The 18,857-nt window shown below is 32.3% G+C and overlaps 1 protein-coding gene across 5 annotated transcripts in view; it reads left to right on the top strand.

Annotated features, from left to right (window-relative positions):
* The window catches only part of Grik2 (glutamate ionotropic receptor kainate type subunit 2), a 676,604-nt gene that overhangs the window by 505,618 nt on the left and 152,129 nt on the right, over positions 1 to 18,857 (top strand). The window lies entirely within an intron of this gene.

Here is an 18,857-nt window from a genome sequence, read left to right as displayed (position 1 = left end):
GGTTCTGAGAAAGGCTCTTCAGAAGCTGCCCCCTTACACGGCTTGTCTTGTCAGCTTTCAAAACAATGCCTCTGTTTTCCCACAGACACTGGAAAAACTATTTGGGAGGGGAGGTGGTTTCACAGTCACACTAACAAAGGTTCTTAATTTACTGGCCTTCAGGAGTAAGTGTACTTTTATTCTATTGCATGTGAAGCAGATAAATCTCCACTGTCTACTAGAGACAGGCCAAAAGTATTGTATGCATCTCTCCTTTGGAACAATAGACTCTGTGCAGGAGGACCATTAAAACACCAACAGAAAATACACTAGTGGTTTGGTTTGTTTTTTCTGTATATTTTTCAACAATGAAAATGTGTGCTCCTAAATGGCATTTTTCTTCAAAAATATAAAAATATATTTTATGCATTTTTTATTGTACATGTGAATTTAATTATGTCCTAATGCTATTGTCTTACTGTCATTACATTATTTCATGAGTTTTTCCAAATACACATTCTCTTGTGTATGTAGCCTTTTACCCCAATCCATGTGGAGGAAAGTTCTGAAAGAGAATAAAAGTATTTGAACAGTATGCAAACAGGTTACACTGAGAATCATAGAGACAATGATGTATTCTATTTTATTCAACTATGTCTTTATAGAGTAATATATACCAGGCCCTGTTACACGCCTCTGGCACAAAGAAAAGCAAATGTGTTTTTCTCCTTTTAAAATCCCTATCTGTTGTTATAGAAGGGGAGGTTTTTCTAAAGAAACAAAATTTAGAAAGCTCGCTGAAAATGCAGTAAAACAAAAATTGCATTATGTTGTTTTTCTTAAAGTGTTAAATTCATTTCTTGATTTTCCTAAAAATTAAAAAAAAAGCTTTTATTATCACTTTATGTTTTGAAACAATGCTTTAGCATTTTCTCATCCAAATTATCTGTATACTCTTATACAAAATGATAATTTCTTGAAATAACTTTTAGGTTCATGTGAAAAGGATATCCATTGTTATTTTTATTAGCCTTATAATTAAGAAATATTAAAATATATTTCCAGAATGTGTCAGCATGTAGAAAAAAAAAGACATCAGTAAAACCTGATGCCTTACATGCCAGTCCTATGGACATACCTGCATTCTCTTCTTAAAAATTGTCAGTTTCGTTTGGTTACAAAATAGCAAGTCTTTGTGAAATTCTGGAGAAAATCAAATGCTATTTTATATTATTTTGATACCCTCATAATTTATGTATGGGGGAGTAGTTCCATCAATATTAAATGAAAACTAAAAGAAATAATTAGTGGTGATTTATGACTTTATTTTTTCAAGTTATGTGAAATAATGCACTCTATCCAAATTATTAATGAGTAGGTGATACAGCATCATCAGCCAGTACAACTTCATTCATTAGAGCATGCCACGGCACCTTAATTGCTATAATTTTTTACATTCCATTACATAATTACATCATTCAAATTAAATTGTTTTCAGATCAATCCTGTTGCTTATGTGTACATAGAAATACAGAGATTAACCTCATACTCTTTGTGATAAAAAGTCTCATTAATGTAGTAATTACATGTATTCATACTTTAAAACTAGAATGAATATATTTAACCCAATGTATTTTGAATACAGACTTTCACTTCTAATCTGCAGAAAGCATAATTTTACAGTTTTTCTAACTTTGATATTATAGGTTTTTGTTATCATTAGAAAAATAATATATAAACCTAAATTAATTATTTTACAAAAATTATCTATTACTTTCTGTTCTGACTTCGTTCAACTTCAAGATGATAACATGAGAATGAACTTACAACACAATTTCCTATTAATTTAATACATTTAATATTTGAAGCAAAGGTGAAATGGTAGGTTTTCAATGTTACTGGCATGATAAATATTATAAACAGTTGGGCTACAACTGTCATCTAAGTTGGTTCAGAATATGCACCTGAATATTATTTTAACATAATAAATTAGGTAAGTGTTTCCTGGCTTCCCTTAATATTATTGGTGTTCAGCTTGGGGGTGGTGGGAGGTTTGTTTCAATATAAGCTTATCCAATTGCTAGACTTAGTTGTTATTTGAAAATAATAAAGAAAAGCAGAATTCTGTTTATAGGTGGATAGTTACATAAGAGTCCCACTCCAAGAAAAATGTTCATTTTAAAGTGTTCATATCACTCTTTCAGTTTTAATTAGGGCTTCAAATCAACCATTTAATTGAAAAGGTTTGAAAGTTATGTTTCAAATCTAGTTGTAGAGAATTTAACAACACTCATTTTGGTAGTTCTTATTTTGAGTAGTGTAGAGAAAAGTAAAATAATTGATTTTCAAATATGTTTCAGCTTTCTTATGAACTTTGAAGTATTCACAGTGCACATACATGCTATTAAGTTGATACAATACGCTACAGTGTAATACTAAGACACTTATGATTTGTTGATATGATACATACACAGTGTATATAACTAAGATTAAGGCACTTTATTATTTGTTGATACAACATACTACATTATAATACTAAGAGATATTTTGTTAATATTTTATACTTCATACAGAGTAGACATATGTATGTTAAGATACTTTGTCATTTGAAGATCCATTATGTTATACTGTAACATTAAGACATTTTATTGCGCCGGGCGTGGTGGCGCACGCCTTTAATCCCAGCACTCCGGAGGCAGAGGCAGGCGGATTTCTGAGTTCGAGGCCAGCCTGGTCTACAAAGTGAGTGCCAGGACAGCCAGGGCTACACAGAGAAACCCTGTCTCGAAAAAACCAAAAAAAAAAAAAAAAAAAAAAAAAAAGACATTTTATTGCTTTATACAACACAGCATATTTTCAAGACATTTCTAACTTCTTAGGTGAAAAAGCAGAAAGTCTACAAATGAAAAAAATCAAAGTGCTTACAAAAATAAAGCTTATCACATTACAATATTATTAAAAGAAGAAATTATGTACCTTGCATGCCTATATCTACTGATTAATGTGTTCTCTAATCCTGATAACAGTTAAATCATTTCTAATACTTAAATAATGTATTTATATCAGACATTACTTCTCTTTTGAGTGCCATTTTTATACAGAAAGTTATAGTCTGTTTCATGCTTCAGTATTAGACACCTCATGACCTGCTGTATCAGTCAGCCAGCCCTAAGGCTTTGATGCTGGACTTAAAGCTTTACATAGCCTTAGTGTGGCTATTACAAGCTACTCACTTACCTCTGCTCTGTAAGTCTACAAGGAACATATAATGAAAGATTGCTGATTTTATTTAAAATAACAGTTTTAATGTTTAGAATGTTATTCAAAAAATATTTAATTGGGTAAGAAATAATTTTTAAGATAAAGTTAAATATTTATTACACAGCATTGAAATCTGAACTTTGTCTTTAGTAATTCTCAATTTAAAGCCACTCTTATTTGAATGTAATTGTGCAGTTAAATTATTGATGGCCATCTAATGGACTAGCATAAAAATCATTGCCTAATTTCAAAAGTAGATTCTAGTTTTCAGAATAAAATTAATTTTTCTTTTATGTTGAAATCTATCTATATAAAAACTCAGTAGCAACAATACTATTACATTCCTAAATTTTTGCATAATATATAGATGATTGTAATAAATATTTTTAAACCACAAAATAAAAGAAACAATTAGAGACAAAATTAAATAAACAACATATTGCTGTACAGGATTATAAATTTGAAATATATTAACACTGATCAGTATATTATACTCTATTGTTAAAGTTAATTTTCTACAAATGTTATTTTTAACAAAGCCCTATGTTTCAAAGATGTTCATTATTTTATTATCTTTAGTTCCTTTTCCATAAATTAAATTACTTTCATCAATACATTCAAATCTGTGAATATTATCATTCTTATCATTTCATTAATCTCTCTTTATCCATTTATCGATTCCAAATAACTTACTGGCATTAAGGGTACCCGTTTAATATCCATGTTAAATATGGAAAATGTATTCAATTCCTATTTTTAAGTTTCATACTTATTCAGGAATAATATATATATACATATATATTAATATACAGATAACTTATTAATTGCATGTGTCTGTGAATGAGTTTTTGTTTTATAGACAAAGCAAATTTTCATGGTTTAAATATCCCAACTGCAGTCACTATCACCATAGCCAAAGGTGTCTCTGCACACAGCATTTGGAAAGCTACATGGAATTGTGTTTGTAAGTCAGGGTGAGAGGACTTCTGCATGTTACTCCTTTATATTTCCTGGAGAATGGAAAAAGTAAGATATAAAAGTGGATTGCAGCAGACCATGTAGAAAGTACTAATGTGCAGATCATAGAAGATATTTAGAAAAGAGTGGGGAAGGCTAGAGCCTTGAAAGCATGGCAGAGAAATTATGTTTTACCAAGTTACATGAAGCATTTCTAACCACAAATTCTGATTAGCCTTTATCAGCATGAGTATAAATTGGTATCTTTGAAAGTATGAAATTGTTTTTAAAAAGTGTTAAGGTGTTGTTTAAAGACAACTGCATATGAAAATATCTGTGAAGGGAAGAAAATGTGTCATAAATAATTCAGTTTTGGGTGATTTCATTGTTTACAAATTGTTGTGCTTTATTTACTAATGTAGAAGTGATTCTTTACTGGACATTTTTACATCATGACATACTCTCCATAGTGATAATTTTTATAATTTATTGTGAGAGGAATATATTGTTCTAAGGTATTCAGTAACGTTATCATAGGAACTGAGAGCTGTCCTCTGCAGGCTTAATAATCGGTTCAGAGCCTGGTTTGGTTAAAAAAACTAAATTCATGTGCGGTTGAAAGAAACTTGACAAATATTTATTTAAATAAGTGTGTGGAGTGTGTGTGTGTGTGTGTGTGTGTGTGTGTGTGTTTGATTGCTGTAAATAAGGAAAGATTAAAACAGCTCATGTTTAGGCTGCTGGGATGTGTTGCTAGCAGCACTATCCTCACAGCAACGGTTTCATCACACTAGGCATCAGCAATATCCTATACCTAAAAAGAAAACAGAAAACAAAAGCTTTGCCCGCAGAAGACAGAAAATGGTATTAGAAATTGAGTAACAGAGGCTTGTGAGCTGCATGTGGATGCTGGATTCAAACCAGAGTCCTCAACAAGAGCTCTTAAACACTGGGCTTTCTCTCCAGCTCAAGCTCCTGTTTTTTCTTTAGGAAGAAACACTTATTTACTCATGCCTTAATATTTAAAATTATTGACAATTGAGAATTATCTGTAACATATGTTGATCTCAAGAGTTTTATAGGACAGAAAGTTGATAATACCATGGAATATGTTTTTGGCAGTGACTGCCACCTGGGCTTACAGAAGAACAAAGTAGTATCCCATACAATTGCCCAATCTGTCCTTGAATTAACCTACGGCAACGGTCTTCTCAAACATTTCCTCAGCTTTCCAAGTGCTAGGATTATAGGAATAAGTAAAGGTTTATATTAACATATAAGAATTTATCAACTTACTTTCAGGTGTCACTCTAATGTCGTATGAGGCACTAAAAATATTCAGTCTTGGTGAAAGTAATTCTTTAATATGGAATATTCTGAGACAGCAGTATTTTTCTCAACTTTTTTTAAGCCATAAAGAAAAGATTGCTAAGTATTTTATGCCCCACTCCTAGACTGATAATGTATTATGATATATACCAGGACACATTTTACAAAACAGCAGCTGTTAAATAAATCTGCCTTTAGGAAGAGGGGAAGAAGTCTATGGCCAATTACGGTCAGTCTAGGTATTGACTTCTCTGAGAGTCACTACTGACAACATTACAGTAAGTATCATGCAATAAATAAATCAGTTAATTAAACTTTTCCTAACATTTTGTCCTGGAATTTTTTCCATTAGTCTAACCTTGTAAAACAGACAAAATGATTGCAAATAGAAGAACTAGATTTAGTCGGGCAGTGGTGGTGCACGCCTTTAATCCCAGCACTTTGGAGGCAGAGGCAGGCAGATTTCTGAGTTCGAGGCCAGCCTTGTCTACAGAGTGAGTTCCAGGACAGCCAGGGCTAATAGAGAAACCCTGTCACCAGAAAAACTAGTTTTGCCCACTCTGAAGGCAATGAGACTGCTAAGCACAATTCTAAAAATTCAGAAAAATGAATATCAGCAAATAGATAAAATGGTAATGAGCATAAATCAGTTAAGTAATGTTCAACTAAATCTTTGAAATATACATACATTTTAATAATAATAAAGCTAAACTTTTGTAAAATCTAAAAGTAGAAAAAACTACTGATCTTCCAGGAATGGTTTATACATAAGATTTAAATTCAGTGTAGCATCTAGGAAAACAAGCCATTTATTACTTCAAAACATGATATTCTCAAGGTTCCAGATTCTTGACTAATTAATAATGTTAAGTATATAAATGATGGAAACTAGTGCTGTACAAACAGAAGTGCTAAGAAGTATAACAACCTGCCACATTATGTGATATCAGACCTAAAGCCAGGCTAAGGGCAGCATACAGCACTAGACAAGAGTTGGCCATTAGGAGATTAAAGGTCTGCTATGAAAAGCAAAATTACAGCCTAGGGTCTTGAACATGTAGCCTTGAACCTCTCACATACATGGCTGATGTGTGGTCCCTCATTTTCAGACTATTAGGTAGATGTAATGTGATAGTCAAGACCATTTGAATTTGTTTTTATCAGCAGTCTTCCTTTTTATCTTTTGATCAATATGAAGTACAATTTCTGAGTTCCTCTGTTCTTATTATTCTGCTGTCCAAATTGACCATTTCTCTCAGTAGCTAATTATTTGGACAAAAGCTGCTGTTTGGTATAGATTTGTTTAGGAACTTAACAATATCACATTTAAATGCTATATTGAATAAGCTTTTCTGTATGATCTTGTTATGTGAACTATTTCTGACTTATGATTATAAAATTTGCTAATTATTATCTTTTCAGAGCCTTGTAGTTGTGACAAAACTCTTATCTACATTGAGTAAAATGAACTGTTCCACTCATTTACCCTTTGATTGATAAAATTATAATTAATATGAATATCATTGTTACCTAAAAGTAGTAAATTACTTGAAAATTTTCAGGAATTATAAGTCTATTTTGCCACATAAGAGGTCAGCAGAAGCCAAAGAAGAATATAAATAATAAGATAAGGAGGACTAGTAAATAATTTAATGAATAATATATATTAATTTGTTAAATTCACTATAATTCAAAGAGTGGATGTTTTCACAATGTCAGCGTGTACATACACAGGAAAGTAGTTCTCCAATAATATAAGATAGGAAACATTGGCTGCAAACATAAAGAAGCAGAGAAACCCAAATAAAGAAGAATGCCAAACACACATATAACAGCCTTTGTAATTGTTTTTAAAATAATGGTTTCATTTTAGACACATGAAACAGAGGAAAAGATTTGGAAAAGGAAACAGGAGAATGATTGCTGTATGTATATCACCAAGGTAGACCAGTCCTAACAGAGATCTTGCTATAATAATTCACATAAAGCAGTGATAAAGGTTCAAAAGTAAAAACAAAAGGCCTAGTAAACATTTTGTTAAGAAATTATTAAATTACTTCCACAATGGAAAGAAAATTTATTTAAATCCAGGTTCATGGCAGCTTATATCAGTACTAGAAGAATTTTGATGGTAAACTTTCCTTCTTCAATAGAAAATCAATTGGAAACTCTGCTGAAGTACCATAAACTATGCAGCAATTCCTCCCAAATATAATTGTTAATGTTCCATGAGATTTGCATGTGGAAAATTTTTGTATGTTAAAGGCAGAAAACAGGGTGATTCTTTTGTGTGAGAGCTTTTGTAATTTAGGAAACAAATCTGCTAGAACATGTTGAAACAGTTGAGCTGTTTATGAAACAGATAGTCAAACTAGTTATAAAAAATATTTTGAGAAATTAAAGAACTGATAATAGAGAAATGAACAGCCACAGATGGCCTTTCTGGACTGATTTCATAAGCACGGTTCCTGTTTCATTGCCTGGAATAAGTAAAGCCTTTTAACATGAAAGGGGAAAATAAGAAAAACACTCTTGTTGAAAGATATAAAGTATTTCTATACCTTCTTGCAATACCAATAGTGAGTAATGTGGTTCCATGTGTATATGTGCACTCATGCATAGAAAATGACTGTGTTTGCATTTCATGTGATCATACACTTTATACACATTCAACAGAAATTGTTGATGTCAATGCTCATGAATTTTCATTAACCAGAAATAAAAAACTATTAATTGCAAGAAATATCAATACAATGTTGATAATCACTAAACTTAACTTAAAGAAACACTGATAAAAATCATACTGATTATAATTGGATATTTTTACAATTTTAAATCACATAAACACAGAAATAATACAATGTTTAAAATACCTCATTTAATAATTTCTCTGTGTACATATTAAACATATTAAAGTTTTTTAATGTGTTGATTTTTGTAATCTGATCCTTTAAAATGACTTTAATATTCTCTTTATTTTCTTTAGAGATTAAGTGATGTATTTGATGTAAAATAAAAGCAGTTTATTTTTCTATATTAAAAAACACAAGTGTCTGATATGTAAATATATATAGTCTAATATATAAATATGCTGCATAGGCTAATTTGCACCCACTTTCTACTCAAAATACTTACTTGCAAATCTGTATGCAATTAATTGTAATTTTTAACCAACAGTCAATATAATTCACATGTTAGAGAGTGTCAAAGCAAATACTAAAATATTTGCATAAAATTAGCATTTTACAGTGAGCTATGTTTGTTGTATTAATTAAAATAACTAGAATATTGTCTACTTAATAAATATATGGAAGTTTATAAAATACTAAATTTAAAGCAGGAGATTCTTACATTCTGTAGCTTGTTCCAACATCAGTAAAACAATTTCAGACATTTGCTTTATTGCTGTTGAGGAAATATCTCAGTATGGTATAACTTTTAGATAACTCTAAGTATATGGTGTGTATTTATGAGTAAACCACACAAATTTAATTACATTCCATATTTGAACATACGCATATAATCATGCACTATCAATCGCATACCTTACTTTTCAATATTGTACATATTAATATTACTGATTAGGCCTGCCTTTAGTAGATATGATTATTTTTATATTTAAAATATATCAAATGAAGTAAGGATACAGTGGACATATTTGACCAATTGAATTCTAGAACAAACATAAATATCTGACTAATAATTCTTAAAGAATCTTAAAATATTTTTATTAAATAAATATATAAATATACATTATATACAAATATATAAAATAGTCTTGAAGTCATTTAGAACAGTTTTGAATAATTACTTCTGATTCAGAAATGTTATATAAACATAATTTCATAAATATTTTAGTAAATATTTCAAGGAATGTTATAACTTAGTATATGGCAATATTATCTCCACTGAAAAACTGACTCATAAAATAATGAAATTTTCTACAACATTAAACAAAAAATTAAAACAATTCTATAAGCATATTAATTAATTGGTTTATTTTTAGTGTATCTGCTACAGTTTCAGAATATCCTATTATAGTAGCTGTTTAATCAAAGTTTAAATTAAGTATCAATTAACATATGGGTTATATTATAAATTATATATATTAACATTTAGATTATGTATTTTAAACATTTGAATGTTTAAATATTTTAATTTAAATAAATGTTATTTAGTATTGAGACTTTCTCCTGAGTCTATTCCAGTTGAAACCGTCTCTTATTCTCATGAATCTGATGTTAGTCATTTTCAATAATTGTCTGATCTAATCTGCTTACAAAGCAGTCCTTTTTCAACTTATATGCCACATTAGAAGAGTAAAGAAAAGTTGAGAGAACCTTGTTTCAAACAATATTTTTAGAGAAGGGGACAGAAAGGGAGAGAGAAAGAGAGACAGAAACAGACAGAGACAGAAACAGAAACAGAGACAGAGCTGCAGCACCAAAGATAAGTCTTTGTGATTCATTCTCCAGGACAAGTGTTGAATTACACATTTTCTCTAGGCATTCAGTTGAATTTTATAGGCACTTGGAGGCACTCTGGACCAGAAAATGCCAAGCAGAGGTAACCTTCTGCTAGGTGATCAGAGAAAGAGCAGAATATTTTTATTTTATTTTTTTCAGAACAGAAAAAAATACATGACCCCATTTAAACAGCATTTTCATCTGCCAGCATTTAGCATTCCTGAGTGGGACAAGGATTCCCAGTCAGTCCTACATGCCTGTGAGCTCTCCTCATTTACACTAACTGCTTTCCTTCATACTCAGGGATTATGTTATCAACAGTGATTACCAACAGTGGGAAAGCTGTGCCTGAAAGAACAGAATAATGGCTCAGACTCTTTTCTGTCTGTGCACAGTGGAAAGCTGTGCTTTCATTCATAGCCAAGATTCTGCTAATGGGTGGGTATTATTGTTCACACTCTGCAGTCTCATGAAGAGATTTGCTTCTTAGTTCTTCTGAACCATGGCAGCTAATTTCAGGAATTTTTATTTTTCTTGTGATATTAGAAAATATTCTGTGGTTCTCTAGTTATGTAATGTTTTTTACAGTGAGTCAAGTAATAAACACTTGCCTAAGGATAATGTTTTTCTCTTCTATAATGAGAATACATGTTATGGGAAAAATTCTGACAGATTTCACTAGTTATTCAAGCAAGAACATTTAATTGTTAAACACCCCTTCTACCTTTATTTTACTTCTGCATATTGGTAGCGCTGGCATTTTAGTTATTGTTTAGAGAAGAAATTAACTAGATACAATAACAAATATACAATGCACAACATATTTTATTATTTCTGAATTTAAGCCAATAAGTTTTTCTCCATCAATATCTGAATAAAATATCAAATAGATAGGTAGGCATGTAAATGGGGTTTAAGACAAATACTGCTAATCAAAATTCTGAATATCAACTACCAATTAATATCAATTTTTCACTTGCTTAGAAAACAAAAAATGAGAACAGATAATTTTATCATTTGATAAACTCCATATTCCCATATTATAATTTAGAAACCCCCATATTCCCATATTATAATTTAGAATCTTCATGTATTATTTAGTGAGAAACATTGTAATTTTTAATTAGGAATGCAGCTCCAATCTGAGTCTTCGATATGGAGTTGTGCAACATCTTCCAAGTAAGATGAACAAAGATTTATAGGATTTTATTTCAGTATATACAGATGAATGAAATGCTATTATTTATTAAGTATTTACTCATTTCCAGGATTACTCCAAGGTTCTGAGAGATAAATAATTATAATGGCATACATACTTCCTTTCTTTAAAGGGTTTAATATCTCAATATGTATATTAGTCATTAACAGGGAGAATGATATTAAACATACCATAATGATGAGAGCATTTCAAATAGTGAAGACTAAAATAAGTATGACATTTTTTTCAGACAAAAGTCGAATCATTTAATAGATATCATTCGTAAAGTATAAAATGGATGTTAATTTATTGCCTGTGATATAGAAACATTTTAGTTAAGAGGAAGAAAAATCAGCAAAAGTGTGGAGTGTTAATATGAATGCCAAAATAATAGGTAAATATAAAAATAATTTCTGTGTTATTTATTGTCTTGTTTGGAAAATTTATAGAACTAATTCTTACAACCATGACAGCTTCTACAGGTACAGTTTTGTACCTTCATACCAAACGATGTATGTAAGCAACTCAGAAGCAATTTGGGAAAGAGCTATCCAAGGTCCAAAATAATATTATAGGAATAAATGGATTATTAAATAGATATGAAAATAAGCTATGAATTACTCTGAAAAAACAAATGTAAGAATGTTTGGTGATTAACCAGATACAAGATGATAAGAAAAGAAGACAAGTGACTGATAATTTTCACTTTAATTCTTGGACAATATTTGGAATAGTTGGAGAAAAGATTTCATACATAGAGAAGAACAGCTTAATTTAGGGATAATATATAATAATATGGAAAGTATGGGTGTGACACCTCGAAGATCACTAAAGTCATTATATCTCACAATAAAGCAGATATTTAAAATAATTACATTACAGGTGATTTTTAGCAATATGTTCTAGTTAACATCAGGTCAATAAATATATACATTGAAAAAGACTAGAAAAGTCAGCACTGCAATGCTAGGAATTATGATTCATGAAGACTTGAAAGTTCCTACAGTGTGGCAGCTGAGTTCTGAGTGTTAGGTAAGTTACCTTATTTTATCAGGAATATTTTACAAAAGCATAAATTAGCTCTTTCAAGTGGGATCATGAGCATATAAATGTATACATGTTTGAAGTCCACTTTATCTAAAAAAAATATTGACCTGTTTTTACTTTATGGACAATGATCTACTTTATAAGTTGGTGTGTTATTATATCCTAGATTACATAATGTTTCTTATTCTTTTATTCCCGTCATTCTTTCTTTATTTAACTTCATCAACTTCGACCTCATCATTATTGTTTTATATTATGAAGCCTTCTGCATTTTATTATAGAAGACACAGAACAGTTTTAAGTAATATCCTGCTCATTAATAATTTCGAAAGCACCTGCTGTCAATTGTAGCTGGGAAATTATTTTTCTCAGATACGTTTCTTTTTCAGTGCTAACAATTGAACTGAAGGCTTTCTCCAAGTTGTGCAAGTACCCTATGAGTACTGAGCTATATCCTAGCAAGGAAAACAGCTCTTAAGTTGCCTTGGATATGGACAAGTTAAAAATTCTACATATGCTCCCGCATCTCATAGTCAACTGCATAAACAATGAATATAAGTTAAAGTCATGGTACAGTTGAAAAAATTTGAAATATATTTCATATAATAATAACATAATATCAGCTGATCTTAAATAAAAACATCCTTATTTCTGAAAATCTAAATTATTTAAGAACAAACATATTAAGGGGAAAATGTTTGAATGGGTGGGAGGGAAGACAAGAGTGAAGGATTGCAAGGAAAGGAAGGAGGGAAGCTGTGATCAGAATGAAAAGTCCATAAATAAGTTAGTGATTAATAAAAAGAACATATAAATTATGTACACAATTAACTAACAGTTGAATAAAATACAAATGTTATGACTAATATGTGTTCCAAATTAAGAAAATTAATAAAAAGAAAATATGAAAAAATAAAACACACATATAAAATAATACTTGCCACATATAAGCAGATTGTATCCATGAATCAATTTGTCAGTGTAGCAGTTTGTTGAAAAAAATTATTATTTTGTTCAAAGTGGATCAAAAACTATTACAGAACCTTGTCTCTTTCTTTAACTCAGCAGTAAAGTAATAAAAGTAAACTGTACACATATAAGCTGAGGGAATCATGACTTTGAATGTGGAATGTGTACCACCAATATAGCAAAGTGTTTTGAATATAATGTTTTATCCAAAACTGCTTGACATTATGATTGAAAACTGGTGAATGTACAAGCAAAATATTTTATTTAATACACATAGTCTTTTCTGTGGAAAGTTAATAATAAAAACTTTTGCCAAATAAACACCCTACCCTATAAATTAATTTTTATGTGTATATGGGCACCACATACTTGCCTGGTGTCCAAGAGGGTCAGAAGAGGCCGTACCCTGGAACAGGAATTACAGACAGTTGTGAGCTAGCATGTGGGTGCTGGGAACTGAACTTTGGTTTTCTGGATGAACAGCAGGTACCCTTAACCACTGGGCCATCTCTCCAGACCCTGTTATTACAAATTTTAATGTGGAGGATTTGGTTCTAAAACATGTAGTATGCAAATGTACTAAATGGTATCTTCTGTTTTGAGTAAATATGAAAAGTTCCTCAGTTTGAGGATTAATAAAAAACTAGAAAAACTATTCCTCCATCATATATACTTAATTTGGTCATAAGCATTTGCTTTTGTATTTCTTTGGGGAATGATAAATATTGCCAAGCAAGCTGAGATAGACTCCCACTGAGGTAAGCCTGGTTCACTGAGAACTGTTACAGACCTGACTACAACCTTCTGTGCATTCTTGGGAACCAGAATTTATTCACACTCCTCCTTTACACTAATGATAATAGCATTCATAGATTATGTGTAACAATTCAAGATGAGATAACACAGCTCTGTGGTTTATAATTAGCATGATGACACAAAATAAAATGGTAATCGTTTCTCATTTTCTGGAGCTCATTATTTAAATGTGTCTGATCTGGAGTCATTTTAAGTGCTCATGCCTACTGTTAATACTACAATTTTAGTGAAAGGCATGTTTCCCTTTCAGTAGCTGGAAAAGATCTCATTTTACACCTGCTCCTTCCAGGAAGATTATTAAAACAACATAGTTTGAGCTGTATATATAGTAAATCAATAGTCAAAGATGTGGTTAGATTTTTCTATAACCCGGGAAGACATTATTCTTCTTTCCTGAATTTCAGTCTGCATTTCTGCCCACTGTAACAAGTGATAGTTTGCCTGAACTAGGGTGGTTAATAATATTTTGCTTCCTTATGAATAAAGTTGTTCTTGTGCCACTCAGTGTACTCAGGTGTCTTGTAAAGACATATTACTTTATTTAGGATAGCTATGAATATTTCCACTCTTCTTTGCCTGGTAAGGAAATGCTAAGAGATAAGCCCACCATAGGTCCATGATAGTGTTGTTGGCACAAACATGGCTGAGCCATCTGTGTTGGAAAAGGACATGGCTTAACTAAGTATCAGTGACCTTTAAAAAGTAAATAAACAATAAACAAAAGTGCAGCTGAAGACACAGCGTCAGGTCACAATAAGCATCTGCCACAGTGACTTCAGAAGACAAAAGCATCATCAAGAAAATATCAACAGCCATCTGATTATTTAAAAATATTATAGCATGGATATCCTTTTTCTGAGTCACTGCTCTGCCAAGTCCATTAAAAATATAGTTAAAATGAGTATGGATAAATAAAACTATAGTTTTATTCCCTAAAATATCTCTTTATTACTGTGTGTGTATATAATAATAATGAACAATACAATGTTTTATTAACCTTATTTTCTTAAAAAAAAAACTCTTAAGATTTTATTCAATGAATAATTATCACCATCCAAACTAATATTTGTTTTACAAGCTATTGAAATGTCTTAGAAAATTTAAATACTAGGTTTTTTTTACTTACTTGAAATATTAGTTAAAAAGTTGTACAAGATCACTTGTTCTCAAATTCTCAGTTTAATTGTATGATCATAAAAGGAAAATTATAATCACAGTAAATCAGCATAATACAACTGAATAAAAATCTCAGAATAGCACAGTGACCATGATTAAATTTTCAAGATTTGTCTTGGGTTTTGTTTTATCCGTTGAAGGCTCATATTTATTGATTGGTAAAAATAATAGAGAAATAACAACTAGTAATTGATTAAAATTATAAAATAGGGAGATCATTTCAGATTAAAGATGAATAGGAGGAATGTATTTAAATCTGTGGAGTTATAATACTTGGGTTGAGATAATATTTACCATTAGAATTTTCTACTCTCCATTATCTGTAATAAAATTTCCCTTTTAATGTGATAAATTTCTCAGGTTAATGCTGAAATCAAATTTTAAGAAAATGATAAAAATAATTCCCTGGTTGGCTCAGTACAAGGTAGAAATTGGTTTATTTTAAAAGGAAGAAATGACATGATGCATAACTTAATGAAAGGATCATTTTGCACAATAAATGTACAACATGAGAAACAAGAGGAATCACCCACATAGAAGCCCATGATGGGAGAATAAGATCAAAGTGCAATGAAATCTGATGAAATCCACCCCAGAAGTAGTTCACAAAGCATGGATATGCCTCTAGTGTAGCTTGCTTGTAGCTTGTATTTAAGGAGGAAAGAGATCCAAGGAAGATGAAAATATACTTTATTTATTTTTATAATGGCTAGTTCAATTTATTTTTGTACCTCAGAAACTTTTTCTAGTGCATCACAACACAGGAAATGCTTGCTATGTGAAAGCTAGAAAAACATGAGTAATATTGAAATATTCAGTCATAGTTGTAATGGCAAAAAAGAAAATGGCAACAACAACAACAACAACAACAACAACAACAACAACCATCCTAAGAGCTCTCAGAAAGACACATGAGCTAACTTTTTTTGTCATTTTTTTATTAGATATTTTCTTCATTTACATTTCAAATGCTATCCCCAAAGCCTCCTATACCCTCCCCCTGCCCTGCTCCCCAACCCACCCACTCCCGGAGGAAAATGCATTTGAATTAACAAATTTACCTGGATATAAATCTTACTATTATTGTATTCTGGCTGTAAAGATTTAAAATTTAGTTTCTGTAATCTATTCAGTGGCTGAACTTCTGGTAATCATTTTTCCCCTTTTTTTCTTTTTCTTTTTTTTAAGCTTTTTTCCCCCTCCTATCCCATTCCCTCTGCCCCCTGCTTCTATGAGGGTGCTCCACCACCCACTCCTGCCTTACCACCCTAGCATTCCCCTACACTGGGGCACTAAGTCTCCAACGGACCAAGAGCCTCTTCTCCCATTGATGCCAGATAAGGCAATCCTCAGCTACATGTGCAGCTGGAGCCTTGGGTCCCTCCATGTGTACTCTTTGGTTGATGGTTTAGTCCCATGGAGCTCTGGGCAGGAGAGGGGGTGGGAGTCCGGTTGGTTAGTTGATATTATTGTTCTACCTGTGGGGTTGCAAACCCCTTCAGCTCTTTCAGTCCTTCCCCTGACTCCTCCATTGGGGTCCCCATGCTCTGTCAGATGGTTGGCTGCAAGCATCCAGATCTGTATTGGTCAGGATCTGGCAGAGCCTCTCAAGAGACAGATATAATAGGCTCCTTCTAGTTAGCAAACACTTTGGCATCACCAATAGTGACTGGGTTTGGTGTCTACAAATGGGATGGATCACTAAGTGGGGCACAGTCTGTAGATGGACTTTTCTTTAGTCTCTTCTCCAGTCTTTGTCAATGCATTTCCTTTAGACAGGAGCAATTTTGGGTTAATATTTTTGATATGGGTGATTGGTCCCTTTCCTTAACTGGGGCCATGCCAAACCTCTGCATATGGTCTCTACAAGTACTTTCTCCCATTTGTTGGCTAATTTAGCTAATGTCATCCCCATTGAATCCTGGGAACCTCTTGCTTTCCTGGCATCTGGGATTTTCTGGTGGCAATCCCCAGTTCCTAATTTCCATCAGCTATATACCTCCATTCAATTTTCTGACCCTCTGTGCTTCTCCTATCTCCTCCAACACCTGATCCTGCCCCCTCTTTTCCCTTCCTATACTCTCTCCCTTCCAGGTCCCTTCCTCCCTCTACCTCTCAAGATTATTTTGTTCTCCCTTCTAAGTGGAAATGAAGCATCCACACTTTTGTCTTCATTTTTCTTGAGCTTCATATGGTCTGAGTTGCATTGTGGGTATTCAACATATCAGTGAGTATGTAACATGTGTGTTCTTTAGTGACTGGATTACCTTACTAAGGATGATATTTTCTAGTTCCATCCATTTGCCTAAGAATTTAATGAAGTCATGGTTTTTTAGCTAAGTAGTACTCCATTGTATAAATGTATTACATTTACACATCCATTCTTCTGTTGAGGGACATCTGGGTTGTTACTATCTTCTGGCTATTATAAATATGGCTGCTATGAATATGGTGGAACATGTGTCCTTTTTATGTGTTGGAACATTATTTGGGTATATTTATTCCCAGGAGTAGTATAGCTGGGTCCCCAAATAGTATTATGTTCAGTTTTCTGAAGTCAAGTTTTTTGAGGTCAAGTCTAAGTAGATCAAGAACCCCCACATAAAATCAGACACATAAAATCAGATACCCTATAGGTGGAGCAACAATATGAACTAACCAGTACCCCCCCACCCCACCCCCCAGAGCTCATGTCTCTAGCTGCTGTATGAGAAGATGGCCTAGTCGGCCTAGTCATCAGTGGAAAGAGAGGCCCATTGGTCGTGCAAACTTTATATGCCTCATTACAGGGAAACACCAGGGCCAAGAAGTGGGAGTTGGTGGGGGACTTTTTGAATAGCATTGGAAATATAAATGAAATAAATACCTAATAATAAAAAAAAATTTAAAAATCAGACACACTGAATCTATTAGAAGAGAAAGTGGGAAAAAAGCCTCGAATACATTGGCACAGAGGAAATTTTCCTAACAGAACACCAGTGACTCAGGCTCTAAGATCAACTATAGACAGGTGGGATCTCATAACATTGAAAAAGCTTCTGTAATGCAAAGGGCATTGCCAGTAGGACAAAATGGCAGCCATCAGACTGATTTCCCAGAGTGGTTGTATCAGCTTGCAATCCCACCAGCAATGGACGAGTGTTCCTCTTTCTTCACATCCTTGCAAGCATCTGCTGTCAACTGAGTTTTTGATCCTAGCCATTCTGACTGGAGTGAAGTGAAATTTGTGGGTTGCTTTGATTCACATTTCTCTGATGACTAAAGATGTTGAACAGTTTTTTAGGTGCTTTTCAGCCATTTGGTATTCCCCAGTTGAGAATTCTTTGTTTAGCTCTGTACCCCATTTTTAATAGGGTTATTTGGTTCTCTGGAGTCTAACTTCTTGAGTTCTTTGTATATATTGGATATTTGCCTTCTATTAGATGTAGGGTTGGTAAAGATCTTTTCCCCATCTGGAAAACAGTTCATGACAAAAATTCTTAAACTTAATATCCAAATGTATTGTGCTCATATTCTAAAACTCAAAGCCTGTTGTATAGCAAGGAAGGTAGAAAAGGAACATTAGTTAGGGAATATTTTTCAAAAAATGGAAAATGAGGATGAGCCACCAATCTCTTTTTTATTATCATTCTCCTCCAAGGAAGAGAGAGGACATCAGG

The sequence above is a fragment of the Mus caroli genome, chromosome 10 (genome assembly GCF_900094665.2).
Source record: "Mus caroli chromosome 10, CAROLI_EIJ_v1.1, whole genome shotgun sequence".
NCBI classification, from domain to species: Eukaryota; Metazoa; Chordata; class Mammalia; order Rodentia; family Muridae; genus Mus; species Mus caroli.
This window is presented reverse-complemented; position numbering and strand designations above follow the sequence as displayed.